Raw genomic sequence first — 14,306 nt, forward strand, 5'->3', positions numbered from 1 at the left:
ATTGTTAGAGCTGTAGTAGCTGACTGAGGATCTCCATATCTGGAATCTGGCCCACTGCCTTTCCAACTTGATCTCTTAACAGAATCATTTTTTCTCTATTAATTTCCAACTATAAAAGATCCTCATGACCCTTATTACATACATATTGGTATTACAATCTAGATCTCTTCTGTCATAATTCAAAGCATTAAAGGCTAAGGCCACGTTAAAAATACAGTATGCAGTCAAAGGGCCCCAGCGTGTTAAAAAAAAACACTGTGCATCTTTGAAATATTGTGCTTATTTTATCCACTTCCTGCCTATTGACAATCGACCACCAATCGGTCACCCGCTGTGTCCTTGATGACTGATCATTGTACTGGGCCAGTCCTGGTATCATGTAATAGCTGTGACAAATCACAACGATCACATGACATTTGTACATAATAAATGACTTTTATTCATAGCCATTCATTGTGTACTATTGTGATGATCTCTGTGATTGGTCACAGTGATCACAAGGTTTCAGACAGGGCCAATCACAGCTTAGCTGTACCATGTGATAGCTGTGGCCAATCACAGCTCTCACAATAGTATGTAACGGGCATGAATAGATGCTATTCATAAAAATGCTTATAACAGTAATCTTTACTGCTATAAGCAATCATTTTGGTTTGTTAAATATACCATTGAAAGCATTTTATTATATCTGTTCATCAACAGGTGCAAAAAAAAATGGCTGCTTATCCAACCAGAATTTGTGTGAGCTGATAACTTCCTGTACTCTCTGTCTCTGGACTGTTGTCAGTTAGCATTGTTCCCTGCTACCTTTATGTACTACAAAATGCCTCCCAATGTTATTGGAAAGAGAGGGAGGTGTTATATAGACTGAACAGTGTTATATAATCCCAACACACTCTCTGTCCTAGGGTGACAATGCTTCTCAGTACGGCTGTTACCTTAAGACAGGAAATGTGTTAATGGTAGAATGACTACATTTAGATAAAGGGGAAAAAATGTGTAAAAATCTGAAAACGAGGACCTGTAAACTGCAATACTATCATTTTTCGTTCTCGGGTCCCTCGGCTCCTCCCCGCAATAGCCAACCCACCTCTATGAAGCTCTCTCCCAAGGAGGTTAGCTTGCTGGCACGCTCTCTATCATACACGCTGCATCCATACACACAGCGGGCCAAATTCTCAAAAACGCTGCCTAACTTAACTTTCAGCAGTTAAGTTACACAGGCGTTACATTTCTACCTAAGTGCCCGATCTTCAAAGCACTTACCTAGAAATTACACGCCGTGTAACTTAAGTGCCTCCGTCGCAAGGCGGTCGTCTTCTCGAGGGGGCGATTACAATTTAAATGAGGCGCGCTCCCGCGCCGGCCGTACTGCGCATGCGTGTGACGTAATTTTCCCGACGTGCAGCGCGCAAACGTAATTTACGCCGGGCTTTGTGGATTGCGACGGGACAATAAAGTTGCGACGGGTGGAAAAAAAAATACGCGCCGGGGAAAAAAATCTAATTTAAAAAAAAAACGCGGCGATCGAAAAAAAGGTCTGATTTTACATGGTGGACTAACTTTCCACATTGTAAAACCAGCCCTAATTTTGCGCAAGCAAATCGGAACTTACACAGAAACCACAATGCTTAAAAGCTTTGTGGATCTGCTTAAGTCCTCATTTGCATACGCAAAGCGGCATTTCAATGAGAAATGCCCCCAGCGGCGGATGCGGTACTGCATCCTAAGATCTGACAGTGTAAGGCCCAGATTCTCATACATTCGCGCTGCTCCTGGGCAGCGTAATATATGAGCTCTACGTTACACCGCCGCAGGTCTACAGGTTTACATCCTGATTCTCAGAACACTTACCTGTAAACTTGCGGCGGTGTAGCGTTAGATTGCTCGGCGCAAGCCCGCCCAATTCAAATGGGGCGGGCACCATTTAAATTAGGCGCGCTCCCGCGCCGAGCGTACTGCGCATGCTCCGTCGGGTAAATTACCCGACGTGCATTGCGCTAAATGACGTCGCCCCGACGTCATTTGCCTAGATGTATACGTAAATGGCGTCCAGCGCCATTCACGGACGTCTTACGCAAACGACGTAATTTTTATTGAATTCGACGCGGGAACGACGGCCATAGTTAACATTGGTTGCGCCTGCTAATTAGCAGGGGCAACCTTACGCGTCGGGTACGCTACGCAAACTACGTTAATTCGCTGCGTCGACCTCGCGTATGTTCGGGAATCGCCGTACTTACCTCATTTGCATAGACGACGGGGAAAAGCGACGATGCGACACCTAGCGGCGGGAAAAAAAATTACTTTTAAGATCTGACAGCGTAACAGCCTTACGCATGTCAGATCTAATGGGTATCTATGCGCAACTGATTCTGAGAATCAGTCGCATAGATACCCGGGGCCAGATGAGGTGTTACGACGGCGCTAATGGTGTTGCGCCGTCGTAACGCCTTTGAGAATCTGGGCCTATGTGTCTTACAGATGTCAGATCTTCTGCCTAACTTTGGAAAAATCCTTTTGAGGATCGTTTCCAAAGTTAGGCACAGAGATACGCAGGCTGAACAGCAGTTCCGCCTGCGTATCTCTTTTGAGAATTTGGCCCAGCATGTATGACTCGGTACCGCCCCCCCCCCCCCCCCCCCCGGCGGCCACGTCATTGGATGTGATTGTCAGCAGCGCGAGCCAATGGCTGCGCTGCTATCAATCGTTCCAATCTATCCAATCAACGACCAGACTCCATGGAGAAGAGGACGCCAGGAGACGCGCGCAGGTAAGTAAACAGGCTCAGGTAAGTAAACAGGGGGGCTGGGAGGGCGTCATTGCCAGGTGTTTTTTCACCTTAATGCACAGGATGCATTAAGGTGAAAAAACACAAACCTTTACAACCCCTTTAAGGTCAAATGGCCTGAATATACATGTTCTTTTAATTAAATATGGCAGAAATCAAGATTGCATTTACAAAAAAATAAAATCATTTTTTTTTTTTATGAAACTGCTAAATGTAAACTTCTATTCCGTAACAAAATCTGTATTATGTTTTTTTTTACAATGCAGCTAAAATCTTCTAAACATCATGCAGCATCAGCAAAAACAGCCAAGTGGTTACGTCAAAAGAAATAATACTAAAAAAAAGATTTCATGCAGAGGATTAAATATCAAACTGCCTTGCTTCTTAGCACAGTCAATTTGTTTCAAATGCTCAGATAAAATTCTATATTCTCTGCATTCTCCTTCGGTAAACAGAATGATTTACTGCAGCAGAGGCTGAGGGCACAATGTAACAAGTGGATCCTCTGAGCAGTAAATATGTTACACTTGGGCCAAGGCAAATAATCACAGAGGTTATATGCAGTTCACCGTTTTTATAAATTCGTTTAGGGAAAACGTTTTTTTTTTTTTTAATAATGTTCATCACTCAATAAGTAAAAGTTTTGGGAAATGATCAAAATGAGTGATATTCTCAATTGAAGCATCTTTGCATGGTAGCAAACATAGGCAAGTAGATAATTCTAATGTTGTGGCTTTTTGTTTTGAGTGTAATTTAAAGGGGTTGTAAAGGCTTGTGTTTTTTCACTTTAATGCATTCTATTAAGGTGAAAAAACACCTGGCAGTCACCGGCCCCCCAGCACCCCTGTTTTACTTACCTGAGCCCCTTCATCTCCTCGGCACGTCCCCTCCGTCCTTCTCTCCATGGAGTTCTGTCTTTGATTGGATAGATTGATAGCAGCGCAGCCATTGGCTCCCGCTGCTGTCAATCAAATCCAATGATGCGGGCACAGGGGGCGGGGCCGAGTCATACACTCGGCGTCTATGGACGCCGAATGAATGACTCAGGAGTGCACCCGCAAGGTAACACCCTCGGTGCTTTTTCAAGGAGGTAATCTAATGCGGGGAGGAGCCGCTAGAGCCGCTGAGGGACCCCAGAAGAGGATGTTCGGGGCCACTCTGTGCAAAACGACCTGCAGATTTGAGGTAAGTATGACATGTTTGTTATTTTTTATTTTTTTTAAACAAAGTTTTATTATCACTTTAAAGCTGAAGTTTAGTTTAACTTACAATTATTGAGAAGTGTCACTCTTTCTGGTGGCTGCTGTGTTCTCTGAAATCTTTTGGTGATCTTTCGGTGCTTTCGTGATCTTTTGGTGGTGCAGGGGTTAATACGAGCAGCTGGACCTGTCATAGGCACTTATCAAAAAAGCTGACCATGCCCACCCTTTCCACCCCCTGCTCCATTCACAGGCCTGTCGCGACAGGACAGGCAAAACAAGCAATTGCTTGGGGCCCCGAGCTGGCCTAGGGCCCCAGCAGGGCGGGCCCTTGCCGTGCCACCGCTTCCTATAAATGCTGCAGCCTGTAGCGTGGCCGAGCTCCTCTTCCTGAATCCCTCCTCCTGCAGTCTGGCCAGGTACCGCGCAGTACAGGAGATTCAGTTTCCTGTTCCCGGGTGGACTGACAGGAAGTGCACACTGAGTGCTCACTTCCTTTCAGTCCGCGGCCGGGAACAGCAAACTCAGTTACTTGCCGTGTGGTACGCGGTAGGGAGGGGGGTAAAAAGAACATGGGGGGGTAAGGAGGGAGGCAGTCATCACCCATTTTGTATGAAAAATATGGTAGCTTGCTGACCATAACCCTACCTGGCTGGATGATATGTATCATAAACTATTACCATAGCTTTCTTTGCATTTTCTTTCTTTACCATCCCATTTCCATCTTATTGCTTCTTTTTTGAATCAGGTAATATGTATTAAAGCTTTTTGCAAAAATTTACAAAGCAGACAGTTTGTTTGGGGCCCCCAAATTCCTTCAAACAGCCCTGTCCATTCATAAAAGCTATACTATCACTTCCCGCAATGAAAAGTTCTCTCTGAATGGAGGACAGACGGATGCAGGAAGGGTCTGCCTTCTCCAGTCATAGAACACTTTTTATTGGGGGAGTAATAGTACAGCTTTTATGAGGAGGAGGAAAGGGCAGGCTTAGTCTGTAACATACTGTATCCTGATCACAGCTACAGGGTTATTCATATTGCAGCCACCAGCACAAGGGACACTTGTCATTAAAGCGAAAGTAAACTGCTTCATTAAAGTAAGTGGGCCCTGGGGTGGTTTAAGCCATATTGTGCTAGTATCTATTGCATACTAGCACATTATCTTACCTTTAAACAAAGCCCTCCAATAAAGCCTTCCCTAAACAAATTCATAAAACTGGTGAACTGCATATAACCTCTGTGATTATTTGCCTTGACCTAAGGCCCCTTTCAGACTTGCGGACCGTATGTCCGCTTTTTCATCCATCCGTTTGCGGATGAAAAAGGGACATACATTGGTCCCTATGTGATTGCGGGTGTCAGCGGATAAACCCGTAATCACCCGCCTCCGCAAAGATCCGATTTTGCAGACGGAAGAATGTCCTATTTTTTCTTCCGTCTGCGGATCGAATAAACAGGGACACACGGTCCATGTTCATCCGATCCCCCGCTAGGGGAGAGCGGAGAAAAGACAGGGCGGTCCCTGTACAGTGTGCGGAAACAACAGCCCTGTCATCCGACGGCTCAACGGGGATAAACGGAGCGATCCCCGCTGAGCTTACGAACACACGGAGGCGGATCATTACTGATCCGCCCCGTGTGAAAGGACCCTAAGTGTAACATATTTACTGTTCAGGGAATACACTTGTTACATTGTGCCACTGTCGGCACTTCCATCTTCACCCAGTCTTCATCACTCCACGTCATCCACGTGCTGCGGCACTGTGCTTTGGATTTGCAGCACACTCAATTCAGAGTGCATGAGCCGGTGACGTAACCGGCTGCTTCAAGCGTGAATATCTCCTAAACACCGCAAGTTTTGGAGATATTCACTGAACCTACAGGTAAGGCAGGCCAAATACGGTTCGAATCTCAGCCAGTTCAGCAGTAACTGGCCCAGATTTGAACCGTGTATGGGCAGGCTGAATGTACCAAGTCGATCGATCAACTTGGGTAAAACCAGCATGGCAGGTTTTACTTGCGATTAGCGCTAGCGGCTTCTATAGTAATGATCACTGTCTTCTCCCGGCGGGGTCGGCTTCCCCACCAGGAGAAGACAATGGACGGCACTGTCTGTGTTGATGGGGGAATCAAGCAAAATTCTTTGGTTACAGAAAAGAAATTTGCTCTGGGTATGGGCAGCCTAAGTCCTATTACAGGCTTTACTTGTAGGTACAAGTTAAAAAAAAAAACATTTACTACCACTTTAAATGTAAGTACTGTCCCTGGTGCTGATTAAAAAAAAGATACACTAAACTTCAGCTTTAGTTCATTTAAAACTTTTAAGTAGTTCTTGAAAATAATAACAAGATTGCATTGGACTGAATTGACATGGATGATCTGTAACCTTACTGGAAGACAGGCACAGTTCTATTAATAATTATACTGTACTTTGCTTAAAGTGACCTTGTCACAAAACTGAAAAAGAGTAGAACAGTTCCCTTGTAAAAAAGGAGATATTAGTCACTGATCTTAACTACAAGAAATTAAGGGCCTAATCCCCAAAAACCCGGCGCAACGTAATTTTTCACATTTAAGTTACACCGCCGCAAAATCTCTACCTAAGTGCCTGATCCACAACGCACTTACCTAGAAATTTTGAGCGGTGTAACTTAAATCTGTCCGGCGCAAGGCGTTCCTTTATTTTAATGGGGCAAGTCCCATTTAAATTAGGCGCGCTCCCACGCCGGACATACTGCGCATGCTCCCGATGCCATTTTCCCGACGTGCTTTGCGCGGTTTTACGTTACGCCGAGTTTTGTGAATCGTGCCGGGTAAAAAAAGTTGCGGCGGGAAAAAAAAAAGATGCGGCGGGGAAAAAAAAAATTTAAAAAGAAATTTGACAGCGTCGCGGGAAAGAAGGGTCTACTTTTACATGGTGTACTAACTTTACACTTTGTAAAAGCAGCCCTAATTTTGCGACGGCAAACTAATACTTACAGAGAAAAAACAAAGCTTAAAAGCTTTGTGGATCTCCGTAAGTGCTAATTTGCATACCCGAAGCGGCATTTCGACGAGAAATGCCCCCAGCGGCGGCTGCGGTACTGCATCCTAAGATCCGACAGTGTAAGTCCCTTACACATGCCGGATCTTCTGCCTATCTATGTGAAACTGATTCTGTGGATCAGTTCCATAGATAGAAACAGGGATACGACGGCGTATCAGTAGATACGCCGGCGTATCCCTTTTGAGGATCAGGCCCTAAGTGCCTGGAGAAAGTTCTTCATGAGACACTTCCGGGTGTGTCAAATATCTGGTCCCTCAATAATCTCTGTAGATCCTTCTACCAGCCCCTATATTACTACAGGTAACAAAGACAGAAGATGGGAGCAGAGCCCTTCACGAGGGATTTGGTGTCCGATCCATCCTGAAATGTGTACAATGAAGAGGATTCTCCAAACACTTTCAAAAGAGAGAAGTTCAGTGATGGAAGCAGCTGGACAGGTAAGTATAGCTCTTTGCAGGGGAACCTTTCAAACCAATTTTCAGAGTCACGTTAAAGGAAAACTCCAGTCAAAACTCTTCTGCGGTGAGCTCCCGCTTTGTCTTCTGTGTATCCCAGAAGACAAGCTGGCCATTCACAAAGCACCGCGCGACTCACGCATGCGCAGTAGAAAACTGCAAGGCTCCACTGCCGGTTTCACCTTAGTTGAAATGGCGGCGCCGGCACCCGATCCGATGGAAGGATCGGCTTTGGGGGGCCAACATTGTGGGCTCCCTGGACAGGTAAGTGTCCCTATTAAAAGTCAGCAGCTACAGTGTTTGTAGCTGCTGAATTTTAAAAATAAATAAATACATTTCGGCTGGAACGCCACTTTAAGTGAATCCACCCCACTAGCTGCTTCAAGGCTCTCGATGGTAAAACCCCCACAGGAAGAGGTGAAGTCATATCACCAAGCTGCTACTCATACTATAGCTAAAAGGACAGCAGCATAAGGCAAACATTGCAGGGGGCTTGAGTTGGGTCTCTTTCTGCACTAGCAGCCCCAAAGTCAACACAGGGAACTAACCAGACCCTAAGAAAACCTTTCACTCAATTACTACGTCTTAGGCCTCGTACACACAACCATTTTCCTCGGCAAAATCCATCATGAAAAACGCTGGCAGAGCATTTTTGCCAAGAAAAACAGTCGTGTGTATGTTTTTTGTCAAGAAAACTGACGTGGATCTCGACGAGACAAAAAAGAGAACATGTTCTCTTTCTTCTCGTCGGGAGTCTCAAATTCCTCGTCGTGTTTCTCGTCGGGCTGGTTTACGACGAGAAACACGTTTGTGTGTATGCTTAGAAACCCACGCATGCTCAGAATAAAGTATGAGACGGGAGCGCACGTTCGGTAAAAGTAGCATTCGTAATGGAGATAGCACAATCGTCATGCTGTAACAGACTGAAAAGTGCGAATCGTCTCTCACCAAACTTTTACTAACACGCGGTAACACGAGATTAGCAAAAGTACCCCCCAAGGGTGGCGCCAATGGAATAGAACTTCCCCTTGATAGTGCCGTCGTACGTGTTGTACGTCACCGCGTTTGAGAACGACGAGATTTTGTCTTGACAGTGTGTATGCAAAGAAAGCTTGTCAAGATTCTCGACTAGCCTGTCAAGAAACTCGTCGAGGAAAACGATGTTTCTTTTACGATGAGATTCTCGGTCGTGTGTACGAGGCCTCACTCTACCATAGATTGTACACTGTGATGCTGAATACATGAATATGGAAGAGCTGATGAAAAAAAAATCAGCCTTGTTGATCAAAAACTTCCCTGAAGCCTCGTACACACGACCGAGGAACTCGACGGGCGAAACACATCGCTTTCCTCGTCGAGTTCCTTGTTAGGCTGTCGAGGAACTCGACAAGGCAAGTTTCTCCATTCCCGTCGAGGAAAAAGAAGACATGCTCTCTTTTTGGCTCAATGGGATCCTCAACAGTTTCCTCGTCGAAAAATGTACACACGATCGGTTTCCTCGACAAAAACAAAATCCCAGCAAGTTTCTTGCTGGTTTTTGCCGAGAAACTTGGTCGTGTGTACGAGGCCTCACACATATTTTAAGGGCACCTATTTTGTTGTTGTAATACAGTCAAAATGCATGCTGTCGGATTGTTGCACATATGTTCCAAAAACTTAAAGGGGTTGTAAAGGTAAAAGTTTTTTTACCTTAATGCATCCTATGCATTAAGGTAAAAAAACATCTGACAGCACCGGCCCCCCCCCCCCCTAGACCCCGTTTTACTTACCTCACCGTTCGAAAGTCCCGGGCGCGTGCTTGTCATCTTGCTCCGTTCCCAGCCTGGCCGTTGATTGGCTAGGCTGGGCGGATTGATAGCAGCGCAGCCATTGGCTGTCGCTGCTGTCAATCACAGCGGATGACGCGCCACGCCGGGGGGCGGGGCCGAGTGATACAGTCGGCGGCTTTGGCCGCTGCTGTATCACGGGAGCGTGCTCGCAAAAGCTTTCCACCATGCGAGGGAGCTCGCATGAACGTGGAAAGCTTTTGCGAGGAGGAGCCGAGACAGCCGCTGAGGGACCCCAGAAGACACGGATCCGGGTCACTCTGTGCAAAACGATCTGCACAGTGGAGGTAAGTATAACATGTATGTTATTTAAAAAAAAAAAATTGTACCTTTAGTGTTCCTTTAATTTTTTTTTATTTTTTTTGCTCTCTTTGAAAGTCTCTATAAACAACATCCGTTACTCATACACATGGACATATGAGCTGCATGCTAGTTTGTTCCAAGTGCTCAATAAAAATGCTGGGGTGAGGGACTGAACTAAACACGGGCATATGCTTTGTTCTAATACTTTGCTTCCCTTGTAAATCACTGCAAACTCAGCTGTAAACTTCCATTACATTTACATTAATAAATGTATGCTTTGAATAAAAAGAACATATCAAAGCATTAGATCATACAAAAAATAAATAGAGGATTAAATTATTGTCAGGGGTAGGCATTCCAGCGTTTTGACCCTTTGGCAACGGAAACATCTGTGAATAATTACAGCGCGTTTGTTTTTTCTTCTCTCGTCATACGGCACTGCACGCCTTGTCACTCTCTCAACCAAACTAGGGTTGGCCCATTAAGAGGAGAGGCAAGGAAGAGGAAATTGTGATGTGTTCAACCATAGCTGCACAATCAATACTTGAAAAAGTGAAAAAAGAAATGAGAGTACTCAATCACAGGAAAAAGGTTTGCAATGTGCCATCAGACAACATAAGCTGACTTCAATCACTCGATCAATAGAAAGGCTCAGAGCTGTGAAGAGAGATGACAGTTCTTCTCTACGGAAATTTTGTAAATAAGGGAAATTTGCTTAGTTCTGGTTTCAGGGATTTACCTCTTTGCTGCCAGTCACGTATGTGTATGGCAGTGAATAATCGTGAATAGTTGTGAATAATAGTCAAAAGAGTCCAGTAATAACCATGGATGATAAATATTGTAGTCAGTCCAAAAAAAAAAGACAGATGTCTATAAAGTTCAGCCAAGAAAACACATACCGTATATACTCGAGTAAAAGCCACGTTTTTCATCCCTTTTCTAGGGCTGAAAATATCCCCCTCGGCTTATACTCAAATCAGTGTACCTGAAATTATGAGAGGCTGAGGGCGTCCATCGTTTAAAACTTGCGGTCTCCTCCTGGTCCCTTCCGTGATAGGCAGAACTGTGTCTGCTGAGAAACGCCTATCACGAACGTTCTCTCATCCTCGGGTTTCCCAGCAGACATGGTATTCAATGTTCCGCCAATCACGGACGCCTTTTCATCCTCGGACAAGAGGACGTCCATGATTGGTGGAACACTGAACACAGTGTCTGCTGGGAAACTGAGTCAGAGGATGAGAGAAAGTCTGTGATAGGCAGAACTGTGACTGCTGAGAAACGCCTATCACGAACGTTCTCTCATCCTCGGGTTTCCCAGCAGACACTGTGTTCCAATCAGGGACGCCTTTTCATCCTCGGACAAGAGGACGTCCGTGATTGGTGGAACACTGAACACAGTGTCTGCTGGGAAACTGAGTCCGAGGATGAGAGAAAGTCCGTGATAGGCGGAACTGTGTCTGCTGAGAAACGCCTATCACGGAAGGGACCAGGAGGAGACCGCAAGTTTTAAACAATGAATGGACGCCCGCAGCCTGTCAATTTCAGGTACAATGACAATGGGCACAGTGACAATGGGCACAGTGAGGTTGCAATGGGCACATTGAGGTTGGCACAGTGAGTTTGCAATGGGCACAGTGAGTTCGCAATGGGCACAGTGAGGTTGGCACAGTAAAACTTGCAATAGGCACAGTGAGGTTGGCACAGTGAGGTTGACACAGTGAGGTTGCAATGAGCACAGTGAGGTTGGGCACAGTGAGGTTGCAATGGGCACAGTGAGGCATGCAAATGGGCATTGTTGACCCTCTTTTCCGCTTACAGTAGCTGCTGCATTCTCACCCTAGGCTTATACTTGAGTCAATACATTTTCCCAGTTTTTTTGTGGTAAAATTAGGTACCTTAGCTTATACTCGGGTCGGCTTATACTTGAGTATATACGGTAGTCCAGAAAGAGTGTGGATAAAGATTTCCTCGTAGGTGCTGGCCCCGGCTCACCTCCTTCAATAGTAATTGAAGAAAAAGAACATTGGTTGCACACCATGGAAGGAAGAACTTCTGTAGAGTAGTTACTTTATTGTCAACGTGCCAAAGGACATAGACAGGACGTTACAGGAACATTACCAATGTTCCTGTGACGTCCTGTCTATGTCCTTTGGCACTTTGACAATAAAGTAACTATTCTACAGAAGTTCTTCCTTCCATGGTGTGCAACCAATGTTCTTTTTCTTCAAGAAAACACATACCTTGTATCTTTATAACCTAAAGCTAGCCATACATGTATAGAATTCTCTTGTTCAGCCCTTGAGAAATGGTATAGATTCCTCTATTCATGCTAAGCAGCGTGCATGGATCAATCTTCCCTGCTGGCTATTGTATTCTTTACAAGTACAGATATATATGGCCATAGGAATTTTGAGGGATCAGGCCAAAGAGAGTTACAGGCAATTATGTAAAAAAAAAAATTATAAATTTATTGTTCACATGTGATGTATAGTAAAAATATAAATAGTGAAAAACATTATTTAAAAAAAATGCACTGATATACACTACAATGCATTACACTAAACATGACTGCCGAGATATGTGAAAAAAAGACAGATACTTCAAGATTGCTTGTCAACGCGTTTCGTAAAACAAAGTTCACATCATCAGGAGAAATTTTTAGCCTAGGTTCACACTGCTGTGAATTCAACATCGCGGTAAAATGCGCGATTTTACCGCGATTTCGCGGCCGCGATTTTGCCGCGATTTTGGCCGCAATTTAATGTAAATCGCAAAAAGTAGTACAGGAACTACTTTTTGAAATCGCAGATGCGGCGTCGCACTGATTAGGACAGTGCCATTGCCGACAATTGCCGCCGATTTGAGATGCGATTTGACATGTCAAATCGCATCTCAAATCGTTCCAAATCGTACCCAGTGTGAACCAGGGCTTAGGCCGATAACTAGCATCTGCAAGGAGATGTCATTAGAGCGCATATTATTAAAACAAATTTGGGATAGATAGGTTACAATCTACTTGTATGTTCATAACTTGTTTTAAAAAAATGAATAGGGGTCAAACTTACGCAGCAAATTTGATATAAAAAGAAGCCTCACTTGTGCCAGCGCCTGTAACTGTCAGAATACCTAAACAGCCTGCACTTGATTGCATGCAATTACTGTTCGGGCAACTTTTCCTTCGACAAAAGTTATTTAAAAAATCGCCAGTTGGTTAAACAACTCTTATATATGTATTTCAGTGGTTTATTTAGCTATTTTCCTGTATAAAATCTGTACTGAGAGAAACTATTATGTTACTTACTTTCTCGGTCAAAGACCTGATGACATAATTGGTTCTAAAAAAAAGTTCTGTAATGAAAATAGAAAGTTTTTTGTTAAAGATTTTTGTGTGTTCCTGCTTAATAATAGCAGAGCACCTCCAGGTATGTGAGGGAACCTAGGTACTCCCGTGCCTACAGCCTCATAGCTGTATATCTGCAGTGTGAGATCTCAGGCACTGCTGCCTCTGACTGCAAATCTTCAAAGGAGATTTGGTGATGTCACTACTGTGCTGTTATTCTTGCTTGAGGCCCTGGCATGAGGAAGCAAAAGCCCTGCTCATCAGCCAACCTTGGCATGGTAAGTCAGTAATGGGGAAAAGATCATCTTCCAGGAGACAAGAAATACAGCTAATCAGCCATTTTCCCTCTGCCTGTCTACTTTTGGGCACAGCATCCAAAGGTTATTTTCCCTTTAAATACATATTTGTTCATAGTTAGATTAAAAGCAGGGCTTTTTTTCAGCCAGGACTTGGCAGCACTCTGTGAGCCACCTCCGGCGCCAGCCCTGTATTTGCTGCACACTACTGTCATTTGTAAACACAGAAGCTTCTGTGTCAACAAGTTACAGCCCTCCTCTCCTGGCGGCTGCGCTGAACACTCCCAGCCCCAGCACATGTCTATAAGTGCAAAGAAGGGGGTGGGGGATGCACACAGTCATGCTAGTGCAGCGGCAGCATCTCTTGGAGCCTGTGCATGCCTACACTATCCACTCTCCTATTGAGGCAAGCTGTAGGTACTATCAAGGGTAGGGATTTAGGGGTGACAGGAGACCTGTGTACTGGGGGAGGGGAGTGATTTAAAGCGGAGTTCCCCCCATTTGAAAGTCAGCAGCTACAAAAAGTGTAGCTGCTGACTTTTAATAATCAGACACTCACCTGTCCCACGGTCCAGTGGTGCGGATGTACGAACCCCCGCTCCTCTCTTCCTCCTCTCCACAGCGCCGGCATTCAAAGTGTAGGCACCCGGCTGTTTCTTCACAGAGCGCTGTGAATGGCGGGGTAATCTTCTGGGACCTGTGACGTATCCCAGAAGATTGCAGGGAGGGAGGAGGGAGAAGTGAACTACCTTCTGGCGCCACAGAGCCAGAGGAGGAAGTGGGAGCTGGGTGCCCTTAAAAATTGGTTACCCGCTCCTCCCCCAAAAAAATGGCATGCCAAATGTGGCATATCAGGGGGTCACTATTATTTTAAGCGTAAGTACCATTTTTGGGTGGAACTCCGCTTTAAGGGAAAGAGGGGATGTTATTTTGGTTTAAAGTGGACCAGTCCTATGCGGTCCTGAAATCTGCACATTGTACACAGCGCACACCTGAATTCTGCAGTCGGTATGGAGCTCAAACCTGAACTCTGTAGGCATCACCCCCCTG

The 14,306-nt window shown here is 45.0% G+C and overlaps 1 protein-coding gene across 1 annotated transcript in view; it reads right to left on the bottom strand.

The window, feature by feature from the left end:
* KIF26B (kinesin family member 26B) overlaps positions 1-14,306 on the bottom strand; it is a 472,460-nt gene that overhangs the window by 362,011 nt on the left and 96,143 nt on the right. The gene's annotated exons all lie outside the window — the stretch shown is intronic.

This window comes from Rana temporaria, chromosome 4 (genome assembly GCF_905171775.1).
Source record: "Rana temporaria chromosome 4, aRanTem1.1, whole genome shotgun sequence".
NCBI lineage: Eukaryota > Metazoa > Chordata > Amphibia > Anura > Ranidae > Rana > Rana temporaria.